We start from the raw sequence: 18,228 nt of genomic DNA on the forward strand, positions 1-18,228 counted from the left end.
AAGTAAAAGTAGACAAAATACACATCCTTTTATTCTGGCTTCACATACATGCATTGTGGTATAACACCGCACTCCTGGGCAAATCACATGCAATTTGTGTGCGTTGCAATTAGAGACAAACATTTTGCACACCTCAAATTGCACCGCATCCGGGCCAAAAATGTGCAGGACCCTTTTTCAGGGTATGCACATGGGTGTGAATAGGTATGCCATCCAATTTGGCAAATCGCAATACGCTTTGTGTACCAATTTTGGTGTGTTGTTAACTTCACCTAGAAAGCCGCAGCAGGTGGCATGAAGGGGTTGCGGTTGTGATGCGGTTGTGATGCGGTGCAGCGCTTGCACAGAAAACACTGCAAATTTCACATCGCATCTGTGTGAAACCAGAATGCGCCAATATGTGGCTTGACAAAGCACAGTGGTCAGTGCAGATTATTTTCAATCCATGTTTTTTTACACTTTTCATTCACTGGTTTCTCAAGTGATCGTTAATCACAATTATCTCCAGCAATCACATGCAGCCCCTCAACCATCTACACCTATCTCTGGAAATCTATACAGATCTCCTTGAAAAAATGTCTCCTCTCTTCTTCGGAAAACAATTGTCCTCCACCTCATAAACAGGGGGACAGAGAAGACTTCTCCTTGTAACTAAAATCAGATTAGTTATCTGTGCTTAATAAACATACACCAATACTGCAAATGCATTGTACTGTCCAAGGCATTGCACACTAAAAATGTCAAACGCGTTAGTGTACAGTGCATGAGTGTAAAATGCTTTAGTGCACACTGCAGTGTACAACGCATTGCACACTGTAATACTCTGTACAATGTAATACCGTGTACACCCACACATTGTAGACTGTAATGCACTGTACACTATCATGCAGGATAGAGCTACGCATTGCACACTGTGATACCGTGTACACCCACACATTGTAGACTGTAATGCACTGTACACTATCATGCAGGATAGAGCTACGCATTGCACATTGTGATACCGTGTACACCCACACATTGTAGACTGTAATACACTGTACACTGTCATGCAGGATGGAGCAACGCATTGCACACTGTGATACCGTGTACACCCACACATTGTAGACTGTAATGCACTGTACACTGTCATGCAGGCTGGAGCTACGCATTGCACACTGTGATACGCTGTCCACTGTCATGCAGAATCCAGCAACGCATTGCACACTGTAATACCATGTACACCAACACATTGTAGAATGTAATGCATTATACGCAGTATACATGTCCAGATATTCAAAGATTAGCCATGAAGGCCTAGCTGGTTATCTATTTGGCGACCGCAGATAGCCGAATAACGCTACATTGCATCCAGGCAGCTCTGGGAGGGTGTCTTATGACATCCTGGCAGAACGCGCTCTCCGTGATTGCTGTGTCCTAAGGACACAGCTGATCATGTGATGTGGTAAAGACCAATCACAGCGGCTTTTTACCATGTGATCAGCCATGTCCAATGACACGCTGATCACCGGGAAATGCATTTGCTGGGTCTTGGCTGCACTTTCATCACGCTGTCAGAATGTGTGGAAAGTACTGCCGAGAACCAGCAGTTATCAGAGCAGGGGTCAGCCCTGATGATCAGTGCCCACCAACAGTTCCGCCCACCTGTGGCCAGCAGTGCCACCCACCAGTGCTGCCTCATCAACGCACATCAGTGTTGCTAAATTACTAATTTACCAAATGTTATAATATAAACAGACTTTTATTCATTATGAGCTATTTTGTTGTTTATCGAGCAAAAAGTAAAACACACAGCAGCAAGTCAATACCACCCAAAGAAAGCTCTATTTGTCTGAAAAAACTGATATAAATTTAAGATGGGTACAATGTGGCATGACCGCACAATTGTCATTCAAAGGGTAACAGTGCAGAAAGATGAAAATTGGCCAGGACAGAAAGGGGGTAGGAGTACCCAGTAGGCAAGTGGTTAATATAACTGACCCATCAATACCCAGGAGCTAATGTACAGATAAGTAGCATGTGCACCAAGTGAGATTCTGCTAGGCCCCACCCACAAAATTACAATTACCTGTCCCTCACATGTTATAAACATATTTGCAATGGCCACAGTTACTTTACATATAAGGATCATCTCCTCAGTTGAGAACTGTGCTCTCGCCATGTCCAAATGCCAATAAAGTTATCAAAATTTTCAACCAACACAAAACCTCCAACCACTTGTCATCCACTTACACTCCCCACAACCACTTCCGGGTGCGCGCGCACATGATGACGGACTTCCGGGAGGATAGCCGTTCATGCGCCATGCGGACACCTGTTTGGCGCTTATTTGTTTGCAATCGCGCATTTCTATGCGCGGCTATGATAGCTTTCACGAATGTGTGTTTCTTATTGATTTGTTTTTTTAACCTTGGCTAATATATATTTGTTGCCAAAGGCCAAAAATCAACAAAGTGTGGACTATTTTATTACTGTAAATCGAATTGTAGAAAACCTGTAGCTGGCTGCACAGTGAATGTGACATTCATTAGTACATAATATTGTGGTGCAAGCAGGTTTTTTATTTTTTTTTTGGTTTTGAAAAAGCCAGTTTGCACCCACTTGCATATTCGCGCTCTTACAAGCTACATTTGAGCAGATTATATAAGTATACAAAGTAACTATTAAGGTTGTTCATATATTGAACATAAAATAAACACAAAAACATCGGTCAAACATTTATTGATCAAATATATCTTCATTTATTTGGTCAGCAGGAACAAGTAGGTACAGTCAATATCTTGGTGAGTCACAAAAATAGGACGTGGCAAAAATAAAACACTCCTGCTCATAAGAGCTTACAATCTAAAGATACTTCTAGTGAACTGTGTGTGCACAGGTTATAGCAGGAAACAAAGGGGAAGATGAATCAAGCAACATTTTCATGCACATAAGATTTACTTACACAATCACTTAGTATAAAGATCCATTCACAAAAAAAGTCTACAGATCAAAATATCAAGAAAACAAAGCATGTGAAAAAAAACCCCTCCCACCTCTACAAATCCCCTCCCACCTCTACAAACCCCCTACACATACATTTGTCAGCAGGTTTGTCAGAAAAATGCATTGGAGTCTAAATAAGCAAGCAAAATTAAAACAAGAGCAGATTTTAAACAAAACGATTGACATGTGTGAGGCTTTCAATGCAAAGAGAAAAAACACAATCATTGTGCAATAACACACAAACACTTTACAAGGCCAAAAATAAGCAAACATTTCCAGCCCACTTCCAAACACAGCCTGAGTGGTGTCTGGGGCAATTCAGCACAAAATCTCTTCTTCCCCCAAACCACTACAAGCAAGGACTTGGTCAAAAACCACCCGGCCTAGTAACAGGCCAAATCACTCCCTACTGCACATCTTTATATAAGCTAGGTTGTATTTGGAGCGCCAAACAAGGCCCCACACCCAATGAAGCCACACCCACCACTGACCTTAGTTTGGTCAGTGAAAGTGTTTTCACCTGATGAATCCGCTTCCTACCTGCATTAACCCTTGGTATACAGGCCCCACAAATCAGAAAGATATATACAGTGAAATGTACGTGTGCAGCATACAACAGAACATTGAGCAGGGATGTGAAAGGGAACCCCAATTGGAACCTTTATTGCTACTATGGTCACAATTCCCTCCAGATTCTCGCATGAGTTAAGACAGTCACATGACCACATCTTGTATGCAATACTGAAAATGACAAATCGATTTGACTAGTATGGTGAATTTCCCATCAATTGGTAAAACACTCCAGAAATCAAACATCACCAAACATTACACTCTGGGCAAAGCTGATTTACAAATCATGCGACTTACAGTAAAGTTGACCATTTCAATGCAATTTTCAAGACAACTGACACAGATCTCTATGCAAATTGCCACTAAAGTAGTACATCTACTACTATAGAAATCAGTGTTTGAAACGCACCCATATGGTCACTCTAATAGCAGACAATAGGGTGCGACTTTGCAGACGATTTACAGCTTGCATGTTGTGCAAATCACATGCCAAGTCCCACTCAATGAGCACGCTATTGGAGCGTTCATATTGTTGTGGTTCAAACTTGGTAGGAGCCGCAAGTAATAATAGAGTAATGAATACACTACTTTTCATGCAATTTGCTGAGAGATCGATGTCGAATGTCTTGCAAATTGCACTTGAAATCACCATGTACCCCGACTTTGAAATCATGCAACTTCTATGCAAGTCACATGATGTGACTGTGGTGTCAATAACACCACTTAGAAATCTGCTTTAATGTGACCGGGTAGCCCCCAGTAACATTGTTTGCGATTGCCATGCAATTGGCATGACAGGCGACTTGCAAATCGTAGACCAAGTTGCACCCTATTGGCCACTGTAGGCTCTGTTCACATCCAATTGGATTGTGAACTCGTGCAACTTCACTGTATGTTGGGCAATTGCCGCATCGAATTAGATGTGACAGTGGTGTTAGCCCCCAGTAACATTGGGTGCAATTTGCCATGCAAAGAGCAAGCTGCTGGCCATGCCAATCACATGACAAGTCACATCCAGGGTGTGCAATTTCAGGTGCGATTTGTGAATTGACATGGTACCTGATATTGGATATAATGAATGTGAGTGTGAGTGTATTAACCACTTCCAGACCGGACACTTTTACCCCCTTCCTGACCAGGGCAATTTTCAGCTTTTAGCGCTATCACACTTTGAATGACAATTGCGCGGTCATGCAACACTGTACCCAAATGAATTTTTTACCATTTTTTTTAGATAGATAAAGCTTTATTTTGGTGGTATTTATTCACCACTGGGATTTGTATTTTTTTTGCTATGTAAATGAAATGTCCAAAAAATTTGAAAAAAAGTGTTTTTTTTTATAAAATTTTGCAAATAAATAATATTTCATCATAAATCTTAGCCAAAATTTATTACGTTATCTTTTTAGTAAAAAAAAAAAATCCAAATTAGTTTATAAGCAAAAATTATAATTTTTAAACATTTATTTTTACATTTTTATTTTATTTTTTTTTTTTTTTTTTTTTTTTTACATACTGTCACCCTAGCAGTACAGTGTCACCATGGTGACACTGTACTACTTGTGAGGGGTGATGAAGATTTTTTTTTTTTTAACACTGATTGCTTTTACACCCATATAGGATGTAAAAGCAATCATTTCTCTTTCTCTCTGTGTGCATTCTTGCACTCATTGAGAAGAACTGAGTGAGCTGTGATTGGTCACAGCTTGTCACATGGTACAAGGCTTTTGTGAATAGCCTTGTACCATGTGACCTCTGTGATCATTCACAGATTTCACACATAGTAAGCAATGATGTCACAAGTGACATCTTGCTTACTACTTTGCATGTGATCACTGATTGGCTAATCAGTGATCACATGATCGGGACCTCATACAGAGGTCCCGTCCGACGATCGGTGTTTCACTGAGTCCAGAGGACACAGCGGGCACCGGATCGCGGTGCTGCGCGCTCCCAGGGAGCGCGCACAAGCAGGGTGCGGGGAGGCCGTTTATAGACGGCCACCCGACCCTGCAGTGCCACCGTCCGGCCGTTTATATACAACGGCCGGTCGGGAAGTGGTTAACATACGCCATTTGTTGCAGCGAGAGTTCAAAGGTATTTGAAAATTTTGTCCATTTATTAGCAATTTAACATCTAGACTCAAATAGAAATCGCAATGCTACACACAATTGAAAACACAACTAGTTAGTAATTCTCTGGAAAATCAACAAAGGAAATAAATCTTTGAAGGCGTGCGGTACCTGCCTGCTGGGATAAGGGTCTGCTTTGTATTTGGTGGAAAAATCCATACCAGTATTTGTGACAAGTTTGATATGTGGATTCACCAACCAAGTCTTTTCTCTCTCGCTCACTCTTCTGTATGTCTCTTTATCACTCTTCAGTATGTATCTCTTGCTCACTCTTCTTTGTCTCACTGGCTCGCTCTTCCCTCTCGCTCACTCTTCTGAATGTTTCTCTTTATCACTCTTCAGTATGTATCTCTCGCTCACTCTTCTTCATCTCACTGGCTCGCTCTTCTCTCTCTTCTGTATGTCTCTCTTTATCACTCTTCAGTATGTATCTCTCGCTCACTCTTCTTCGTCTCACTGGCTCGCTCTTCTCTCTCTCTGTCAGCTCTTTGCTTGCCAAATCCTTCACAAAAGTGGGTGGAGTGTAAACCATCATTATCAAATCTATTAGTGATTCAGGCCCGTATCTTATCGCATTGTATGACATTCACATAAGGTGCAGCTTTGAAGGTGTTTCAACAGACAAGGCCTCATTCTAATTCACATTTTAGGGATCATTTAGACAGAAAGCAAAGATGTTGCCAGAACATGTATGTGAAGACAGCCACACACGGAGATCATGCTACTTCCTTGCCGGGGTTGGGATTCAAACCGACAACCCTAGAGTTGTGAGGTAGTAGTGCTAACCACTAATCCATGGAGCTACATTGCTAATCCAGCCTGTATTTCTGTGGTGTGAATCAACCCTAAGTCCCTGGGCAAGGTCAGTGTAACTAGCCAGATATCTCCAATGTGACACAAATGTTGTGCTATGTTGCCAATTCAGATGTATGTTGGTTCTATGTATCCCAATACAAAGGATTGCAATACTAATACAGTCGTACCTCGGTTTACCAATGCCTCAGGGAACGTCATATTTGGGGTACAAATGCCAAACCATTTCAGTTAATTGGTCTGTTTACAAATGTTTGAATAATTTGGTATGGGCATGTGGCCTGGTATGGTTCAGGAGGGGGGGGGGCGCTCGCTCGCCCCCCCCCCTTTCCTGACCTGCCGGGCTGCATGCTCAGATAAGTATCTGTTATGGATTTTGGGGGGTACCCCATGCTGTTTTTTATTTAATTTCAGCATGGAGTTACCCCTTAACATCCATACGAGACCCGAAGGGCTTAGTATGGATGGGAGGGGGGACCCCACGCCGGGTTTTTTAAAAATTGTTTATAATTCCCTGCAATACTTTTACATCAACTGTCAGTAGGGAACTCCGCCGACAGCTGAAACATGAGCGCTGCATTGGTTTTCGCTACAAAAATGCTGCATGAGTTGATAACATAACTCATGCGGGACTGTAGGAGCGACAGCCATGTGTTAATGTTTCAACTGTCAGCGGGGTTCCCCACTGACAGCTGAATGTAAAAAAAAAAAAAAAGCACGGGGTCCCCCCTCCCATCCGTACAAAGCCCTTCGGATCTGGTATGGATATTAAGGGGGAACTCCACGCTGAAATTAAAAAAAAACAGCTTGGGGATCCCCCCAAAAGCCATACCAGACCCTTATCCGAGCATGCAGCCCGGCAGGTCAGGAAAGGGGGGGGGGGGACGAGCGAGCGCCCCCCTCCTGAATCATACCAGGCCACATGCCCTCAACATGGGGGGGTGCTTTGGGGCAGGGGGCAAAAAAATCGGCTGATTTTCGGGCCGTTAGTGGGTTAATTGGTCAGCCAATTTTGGGGATTTTGCAACTTTTTTTAATTGGTAAATTTGGATAAAAATTGGCTGATTTTGCAGATTGGCCGATTTTAGCTGCAATGATCGGCAAATTGGCTGATCTTTTAACAGATAAAAAATCTACACATGAGCCATGACCTGCAAGAAAAAGAAGACGGAAATGAAAAAGAAGAATAAAAAAAAAGAATAAGAAAAAGAAGAAAAAGAAAAATGCAGGCCATAGATGGGGCGAAAACTGACCGTTTAAAAAAAAAAAAATCGGTTGTTCAATGGGCCGACGTTACCACCAATGGTAAAAAAATTGTTCGATTTTCGCCCCATCTACGGCCGGCAAATATAATAGCAAAGTAATTACTTCTGTCCCTGCAGAGAGCTGCGCTATTATATTTGACATTAAAAAGTCTAAAGGTTGCAACATTGTATCTATTTGTATCCAAATAAAAACATCTGTATCCGAAATGGACACAAATAGATACAATGTTGCAGTCTCTATACTTTTTAATGTCAAATATAATAGCAGAACTCTCTGCAGGGACAGAAGGAATGTTTCAGCTGTCATCGGGGTTTCCCACTGACAGCTGAATTTTAAATTATTTCCGTGCATTAAATAAATAATAAAAAAAATTGCGTGGGGTCCCCCCTCTCATCCATACCAAGCCCTTCAGTGGTATGGATATTAAGGGGGAACTCCACGCTGAAATTTAAAAAAAAAAAACAGCGTGGGTCCCCCTCAATATCCATACCAGACCCGTATCCGAGCATGCAGCCCGGCAGGTCAGGAAAGGGGGGGGGGGGACGAGTAAGCGCCCCCCCCTCATGAACCATACCAGGCCACATGCCCTCAACATGGGGGGGTGCTTTGGGGCGGGGGGGCTCCCCCCCAAAGCACCTTGTCCCCATGTCGATGAAGGGCTTGGTAAGGATGAGAGGGGGGACCCACGCTGTTTTTTTTTTTTTTGTTTTTTTTTATTGCGGACCTTTATTTTTACATTCAGCTGTCAAAATAAATATTATCTAGACCTTTGAAATAAGTAAAATAATTACAGAAATAATTATAAAGGATAAGAAACAAAAATAGAATCACTAGAACTAAGGAAATCTAATTAGATTACATGAAGATATGCTGAGTGCTGTTTATTAAACACAGTAGTCACGACCGAGTGTCGGCTGTCAGAGGAATCCACAGTAAGATTCACTATTAGGCAGTGGCTAAAAAACAAACGCCCATGGCAGACGTCTAAAATGTGTTCTGCACATGCTCAGTTGTATCTGCCAAAGACACTGCACGGGCTTCTAGATTTTTACTGTGTCGATTTCCTTGAAAAAAACGATTTTTAACACATTCTTAATTTTTTTGGAAATAGCAGATATTGTTTAAAGTGAAGTCCTGATATTTGGCAAAGCAAATTTCTAAGTGAACATGTCTCTGCAGTGATTTTTCATGGTGTTAGACGTGCTTCTTAGCAAGTCTGCTTTGTGAGTCTGATTCCGGGCGTGTGTCTTTTTGTGAATTAGATTGGGCATCTGCTTATGGGTGCTGGTCAATAGTGAATTTGGTTGCAGGGTAAAAAATAGACGGTCGCCCATGAAAATTGGGCGTTAGCCCATGAATATGCACCCACGCCCAATAGTGAATCAAGGCCAGAGTGTCTTGTAATAAATGATTGCAGAGCCCAAATGGAAGACAGTGACTATTTGTAGTCCAGTGGAGGAAACAGGTTAAACTTGGGTATAATGTGGTATAGATTGTTGCACATCTTCACCCCCCCTCTAGCACCCAAAGGGAATAGGGGTACTGTCCCAGGGAAGATTAGAATGGACAAGACCTCCCTCATACATAAACAGAGTTGGTCTTCCAATGGCAATGGTGTAGACAAGTGAAGGAGCAGTCCCTTAGATATGTATGGTATACGTCTTCACTCCCCTCTAGCACCCAAAGGAATAAGGGTGCCGTACCAGGGAGGGTTTGAATGAACAAGGCCTCCCTCATACATAGACCAAATAAATATTCCAATAGCAACTGTGTACATATATAAAAGGAGTCCCCAGGAACGTACTAGAGCATGGGTCTCTAAGTAAATACAGTTCATAATACAGGGGCTGAATCCAGTGCAGATTGATACTTATCAGACTGAGGCATGAGTCATCATTAATGGATCTGGGGGTGTGAAGACACCCTTCCTGACCAGTTTCCTGGTGTAAAGCAGCTGCTTTAGAGGTATGCTTCAAAATCCTTTGGTTTGCTAAGAAAAATTAGTCCCATTAAAATGGCCGCCATGTACCTGAACACCACACCGCAACATGCGCATTTTGATGCATTCACTTCAATGGACTGCCAAATGCAGGAGCTTGGAAAAAGTACACCAGGTGCGACTTTTAAAATTCCGCTGCACCTAACCACTTGGTACTGCAACCATGTGTTTTGGTGGCTGCAAACACACGTGTGTTTGCTAGATGTTGTTGAGCTGCTATTAACAATAAATTTCACCCACGTTCATCTGCAAATGGCAGCGCATTACCAGGCGGTGCAGGAAACACAATTGGAAACGTGCACATCCTGCATCGCAACTGTTGAGAAAGGGTCCTAAACCAGATTGTTCATAAATTACAGCGGAACCTTAATGGAAACAATAACAATTTTTAGTTCATCCCATTTTATTTATATTAAAGTTTATTTCTAGGGACATTGCGCTGCTGAGTAAGGATGGGAGAGTGATATTTCCAGAGACACTGCGCTGCCACGGATTCGAAAGTTATATTTCCAGGGACATTTTTAAACCAAGGTGGTTTGTGTGATGCCTTCAGAGCAGGGACGGACTGACAACTCATGGGGCCCCCGGGCAATAGGGGATCATGGGGCTCCTGTGTCCTTTCCCAAACTCAAAAAAGCCTATGAAAAAGGTACCAGGGGCATTTCATGGGGCCCCCTACTGACCCCGGGCCCTCGGGCAGTGCCTGAGTTTCCAAATGGTCAGTCCGCCCCTGCTTCAGAGACACATTGGTGCTGAGCTTGGAAAGGGAGAATAATATTTTTTTCCCTTCCTTTAGATTGTAAGCTCCACGAGCAGGGCCCTCATATTCCTTCTGTACTGAAATGTATTGTAATTGTACTGTCTCCCGTTATATTGTAAAGCGCTGCACAAACTGTTGGCGATATATAAATCCTGTATAATAATAATAGTATTTTATGGGACATTGCATTGCTGGGCTAGGGATGATAAGAATGGGAAACAACAAAGAGTGTTTCATAATAAACTCTAGTAAAGACAGATTACAAATTTTGGTCAGTCATACTTTCTGATAGCTTTCATCTTATAAAGACACCTTAGTCATGGTCATGGTGACTGGGATAATAATGCACATTTAAAACATGTATGAACCTTTATTAAAACATCAATCGGTATTATGTAAACAATATTCAGCAACAGCATCGCTATGGCCAGGCTTCCAATCCAAGAATCTACAAAGATGAATACAGGGTGAGTCCCTACCACCCTAGCCTGGGATCAGCCTGGGAGGTCTTAAATGTGAAGTCAAGTCTTGAGAAAGAAATTACTGGGTTTTGCTGTGATTTAAATAAGCTTTGATACCATATTCAGCATAAAAATATTGTATTACTACATTAAATATGGTGTTAGACCTTACTTCCTTTTCTCTGTGCTATCAGGTACAGTCACTTGAAGGCTTAGTGACTGTCCCAGTAATGTCACGTGAGGGTCCTTAGTCCAACAAAAGTGCCAGGTCAACATCTGAAATCTCTCTCTCTCTCTCTAGAGAGAGAGAGAGAGAGAGAGAGAGAGAGAGAGAGATTAAAGTGTTACTAAACCCAGGACCCTGCATTCATTATATCTGGTCACCCACAGGACACAGAACATGGGAATGCAATTATTTTAGCAATTATAAACTGCTAAATACCTTTTCTCATCAGCAGTATATAACAGTCTTGTGACTTCTATCAATGTTCAGCTGAGCACATGTTAAAGCTTGTAGGAGGAGTTTTCATTTTGCTCTAGGAGGATGCAAAACCCCTGACCTCCAATTGGCCCCGTGCTGATCACATGCACTCTCCCAAAAAAAAAGCCCCACTAGCAATACACACTAAACTGAGCATGTGCAGAGTGTCTCCACACGATATAGGATAAGAGATGTCAGGATCAAACAGCATTTTTACCCAATTCAGAGGATTAACCCCTTAGGTTCCATGGTGAGTATAACAAGCATGCTTTACTGCATATACAGACTGATTTTACTGTTGTGGGTATAGTAACACTTTAACTTTAAAGGGTATATATAGCATGTTGTGTATATTTTCTATTTATTAGGTGTGGAAACAAAATATAAATGGGCATTTTGTTAGAATAATGAAATATTGCACAATAATGCTTTATATTTACATTGCTACATTCAGTTTAAGAAGCAAAGAAAGAATGAAGCATTATAGGAGATGATAATGACTCATACATATGTATCATACTAGACTTAATTAATTTGTCATTTGTAGTTTAAGAAACTTCAGTATTTAAAGCACACACAGCACAAACCGCTAGCTGCAATGTTAGCTAGCACTGAGTAATTAAAAATTGGAAGCATACCTAAGTATCATCCAAAGCAATATTTGAGCTGTTTCTGTGCCAGGAAGTATGGTGTTGATTGAAATGAAGTCATTAATATTGTTAACACACTTTGATGATCTCGAGACTGTACGGCATTTCTGGAGGCTCATAGGTTAATTAATCTCAGTACTCAATGGAATCTATGACATGCTTTGTCCATAATAATGGGAGGGCCATTTATGATTGTATTCAGAATAAAATGGATGTATATTTATCATTCTAGGCAGTGTACTAGGCATGCATTAATCAGTCCGAGGCTTCAATTCCCTCCTAGCGAGAAGCCAAGAAATCTTCTCTCTTCTGTTTTCACGCAATTGCCCTCAAGAGTACAGAGACTTGACTTTACAGTTAGTGGTGTCGTTTTACTAAGCACACACTTCACTATAACTAATGAAAGCTGAATAGTAGTAGTGGACTTTTCAACTTCAACAATTGCAGCCACAATTAAAAATCTACAACTTGAAAATACAGGTATGGTGGATTGCTTTACTAATTTTCAAAATGGAATTATTAACATCTGCAGCTGATAGAATTTAGCTGAGCTGTCCACCTATAATGGAGCCAGGTATCTAACTTACCTAATCAATCATGAGTGTCACAGATCAGAAGTAAAAGCTGCTGCTGATCTGTCATTTGTGGTTACACAGTCCAGCAGACCAGTCTCACAGACCAGCAGGCAATCCAATATGTTAATTGTAGTTCCACAGCTCTAACATGCAAAATGTTCTCTATTCTTACCTGGTTCCTGTGCATGACTGGGTGCTATAGGCATTAGTTTGTCTGTCCTGCTGATTCATATAATGGCTACATGGCTAGTCCCTGCCCAGCCTTGCGAATTCTCTCTAAGTCATGCTACAGCCAATCAAAGAAGCGCCCTTCCCCGTTTATCAGGCTGCAGCCAATCCAAAAGGCTTCTCTCTCTGCTTGTCTATTTAAGCTCAGTTCAGCTCTCTGCTGCCTAAGCAATGCTTTTGCAAGCTAGTTGCCAAGCCCTGTACCTGCTTGCTATCCAGAATGCATTCCTCAATTGACTCCCATGTATTGACTTCTGGATTTGCTTCCTGGATATTTGTGTTTGCTAATAGACCTGACCTCTGACCTGTACCTTCCATTCCAAGTCTGCAACCAGTGAGTGTCTAGTACAGTGTTTCTCAACCTTTTTTCAGTCAAGGCACCCTTAAAATTATGGATATTCCTGAGGCACCCTTTAAAATGTTGAGGCAGTCTAGAGGCACCCTTTAAAAATATGGACAGTCTAGAGGGACCCCATTTCTAAAATGGGGTGCCTCTAGACTGTCCATAATTTAAAAGGGCACTCCATTCTAAAATGTGAAAAACTATTCTAATAGTTTTATATAAACGCAGCAACACCCACACATGTAGGACACCTAACATTAGAGGTGATTTATTCTGCCAAAGAAAATACACTTTTGCACACTGAGTAGTATTTCAATGTTTCTACTCTCCCTCAGTTTTTCTCCATCACTGAGCTAATGTGACCCCAGCACTGATGGAGAGGGGCAGGGGAGGATCAAATGAGGATGCTGTACAGGCAGCTGACATCCTCCTTATCAACTGATGATGTCATTGGTTGTCAGCATGTAGGTGGCTAGAAGATTGTAATGGTGCACCATGAAAACCTGTGGCTTTGTGTAACTAAAAGGCAGGCTTGTTCCACCCGCTGGCTTGTATACAAGTTTGGGGCAAAATTGTAGACATTTTGCCAAGGCACCCCTGAGGAAACATCAAGGCACCCTGGTTGAGAAAGGCTGGTCTAGTACACTTAGTGGAGGGGAACACTTGATGGTGGTTTTTTGGTTTTTTGGATGCATTGCTCGATCACTGTACAAAGCACTTTTTAAAGAATCTGTGATGAAGTATGATGGACACTTTTGGACATTTATCAAAATTAACATATGCACACTTTCACTTGTTACTTAATACTTAAGTCACCAGATTGTATTATAATTTTTTTATTAATTTTGCACTGTTGGTTTGATTGTACATACTAGGCTTTATATGATAATTGGTGTTCACTAATATTTTACATTTTACCAGTGCAAGCACCGTTATTAATTTTGTCTGCAGAAAGCCTCATCCTCTGAACTATCACCACTGTGTATATTCCCACTTCAGACCTACTGGTACCTTTTTGGTACTTTCTTGTTTCTGAGTCCCTGGTTTTGTGTAGAGTAAACCTAGGGGTTTTTAACTAGGGTCAACATGAAACAAAGCCCATCTCTATCATCAGGAGCTCTGGTGAATACTGGTTGGCCTCTAAATTCAATGCCCCTGGGAATCTTGCATCATCTGCTTTTACAATGGCCCATCATACAAAAATATTGTATAGACATGCTACACAGAATGTAAGAATTTTATTAGGTTGCAATTAAAAAGGGAAGTCAGGAATGTCAGAGATGACAGTCAGAAATGTAGCACAGACACACTTCATGTCATGTAAGGCTTTTTTTTTTACTAAGCAGCAATATAGGAGGAAGAGATGAGGCAGATTGTATCTTAAATTATTATTATTATTATACAGGATTTATATAGCGCCAACAGTTTAATCAGCACTTTATAATATAATGGGAGACAATACAGCAACAATACAGTTCAATACAAGAGGGAAAGGAGGGCCCTGCTCCTTGGAGCTTACAATCTAGGTCAATATTACAGTGTATTAGTTCAGAGACAACAGCCAGAAATAAAAACAGACAAGCCAGAATTATTGCACTGGCACACTGCACATCATGTAAGCACTTTTACTAGGTCACCCACATGGAAGAAAAATATATTTGAAATATATTTTGAAAATATTCTTCCCAAATATATTGACATATATTTGAAATGCTACAATTTTGGCCATATTCAATATATTTCAAAATATATTTAAATAAATATATATACACTGCATATTGAAATGCATTTTTTTTACAAAATGTATTAAAAATATTTTTAAAATACATTTCAAATATACTGTATGTCTTTAAACATACAAATCTACATATTTGGAATGCATTTACAAATATATGTAAAAATATATGTTAAAATGACTTTTTTATATGTTAAAAACAATCTGAAGAATATATTTTTTTTGCCCTGGTACAGCTTAAAACAAGTGCTTCATGGGTTTTTATTCCAGACCAGATGCCAAGGTATGTCCTATTCTGGACCTTAAAAAGCTCAAAAGGGGGATTTAGGATGTGGTGCTTTGGTACACTTCAATGTGGTGACTTGGTACAGTAAACTAGAAATAAAGTAAACAAATGGCATCTTTGCCTGTGTCAACAAGTTCATTATGCTGACCCTAGAAAAAAAATTTAAGACACTGTTAAAACCCCAAACAGCAACCCTAAAACACTATAACCCATACCCCTTTTTTTATAGGAATCAACGGAAAAAAACCTTAAAAAAAAAACTAAAATATCCATCCAAAAAGGAAAGGTGGAAACATCAGCTAAACCGCTACAGAAGTTGCTCTTGACAAACACTAAACAGGAAGCCCTAAAAAGTACTGGTGTGTATATTCATTGTGAATACCATTGGCAGTACACAATAATATGTAAATTACCATTCACATAATGGAGCACTTTACAATAGAAGTGAATACCGGGGGGTACACTCTACTCTTTGCAGCCCACCTCACTGCAATTCACTGTAATGTAGCAGCGGCACTATACAGCACTGTACATAGCATCAAATAGCTTTGTATGTAGCATGGGACAGCTAATTTTATAGGGAGGAGGCTGACACAGGGGTGTATTTACCAAAAGGCAAACAAGGCATTTGCCTAGGGTGGCATTTCTCATGGGGGCAGCACCGCTCCCCTGAAAAAGGGACAGAAGCAGGGACACACGTAGCATGGGGACCAGGTGGAATCCGAGAGAGGCTGCATGCTGCTTGACGGTGGACGGTGTATGCAGAGCCCGAATCTCATTCCACGGGATGTCTGGAGCTGTGAAGGTGAGTGTCTCTCTCTCTCTCGCAGGGGGGTGGTGGTAGTGGAAGGCTTTCTCGAGTGGGGGGGTGGTGTTACTTGATGTCAGCCTCTCTCTGTGGGGGGCATGGTCGGTTTTTTTGCTGCCTAGGGCAGAACAAAACCTAAATACACCACTGGACTGATACATTTACAAACCCCCATTACTGGCCATATTATGCCACCTGACCATAGTTCATGAAATACATTATTGCTAATTAGGTTTTGGCTCAGCAATGAACAAACTCAAATGTTTGCTCTTTTCATGAATTACAAACATGTAAAATTGAGGTTGAACCTCAAACCAAACTGGAATATCATACCTATGTATTTTTAAATACAGCTAAAGTAAGAACCATGTTTTTATATTAGCTTCTGAATACCTACACTGTAGCATTCAACTTAATAGAAGAAAGACTAGGTGCAACCCGTAACAACTAAGCATATTTCAGAATTCATCTTTTATATTGCATCTTAGAAAATAATGACAATGATGTTATTCTTCCTTTCTGTCATGCTGCACACAGAATACAACTATACATAAAAAATGTTTTATTATTATAGATAATCTCTATTATTCTTGAGATTTACAGTGAAGGAAATCAATATTTGATCCCCTGCTGATTTTGAATGTTTGCCCACTCGCAAAGAAATGAACTGACCATCCGAATGATGTAGAGGAGAACTGGTTGAAAGTGTTGTGGTCAGATGAGACCAAAATCGAGCTCTTTGGCATCAACTCAACTCGCCGTGTTTGGAGGAGGAAGAATGCTGCCTGTGACCCCAAGAACACCATCTCAACTGTCAAACGTGGTGGTGGAAACATTCTGCTTTGGGGGTGTTTTTCTGCTAAGGGGCAGGACAACTGCACCACATCAAAGGGACAATGGAGGGGCCAATGTACCGTCAAATCTTGGGTGAGAACCTTCTTCCCTCCAGGGCACTGAAAATGGGTCCTGGATGGGTGTTCCAGCATGACAATGACCCAAAACACATGGGCAAGGTAACAAAGGAGTGGCTCAAGAAGAAGCCCATTAAGGTCCTGGAGTGGACTAGCCAGTCTCCAGACCTTAATCCGATTGAAAATCTGTGGAGGGAGCTGAAAGTTTGAGTTGGCAAACATCAGCCACCAAACCTTAATGACTTGGAGAGGATCTGCCAAGAGGAGTGGGCCAAAATCCTTCCTGAGATGTGTGCAAACCTGGTGACCAAATATCTGACCTCTGTAGTTACCAACAAGGGATTTGCCACCAAGTACCAATTCATGTTTTGTGAAGGGGATCAAATACTTATTTCCCTCATGAACATGCAAATTAGTGCATCATTTGTTAGACATGTATTTCTTTTGAATTTTTGTTGCTATTCTGTCTCTCAGTGTTACAATACACCTACCATTCAATTTTTAGACTGATCATTTCTTTGTGAGTGGGCAAACATTCAAAATCAGCAGGGGATCAAATACTTATTTCCTTCACTGTATGATAGTCATATATGCCAAGCTAGCTGTTATACCTTCCCAAGCCAGTACACAGGTTGCTAAATTTTTTTGCCAGTTTTAGCTTTTAGTTATTGTGCAAAGTTTTCAATTAAAAAGTCAACCCACGCTAAAAAAAAAAAGATCTTAATTTCAAACATGGTGGTTAAATTGTGTGTCAAGCCTTCAAACCCATGTTGGGTTTTACTGCTATCAGGGACTCCATTACTGAGATTTTTCTTCACTTCCTAACCTGTTGACAAAGTTTTACCAGACAGGAAGTGAAAGGAACTCTACAACACTAACAAATTGAAATGTATTTATTTATTTCAGATACTTATATAGTGCCGTCAATTTACGCAGCACTTTACATATATATTGTACATTCACATCAGTCCCTAACCCTCAAGGGGTGTACAATCTAAGCTCCCTAACTTACATTCATACATACACATACGAGGGCCAATTTAGACAGGAGCCAATTAACCTACCAGCATGTCTTTGGAGTGTGGCAAGAAACCAGAGTACCGGGAGGAAACCCACGCAGGCACAGGGAGAACATGCAAACTCCAGGCAGGTGGTGCTATGGCTGGAATTCAAACCAACGACCCTAGTACTGCCAGGCGGAAGTGCTAACCATTTAGCCACTGTGCTG

Source organism: Staurois parvus, unplaced genomic scaffold (assembly GCF_062004578.1).
Source record: "Staurois parvus isolate SC_StPar_1 unplaced genomic scaffold, SC_StPar_1.0 ptg000086l, whole genome shotgun sequence".
In the NCBI taxonomy this organism is placed as follows: Eukaryota; Metazoa; Chordata; class Amphibia; order Anura; family Ranidae; genus Staurois; species Staurois parvus.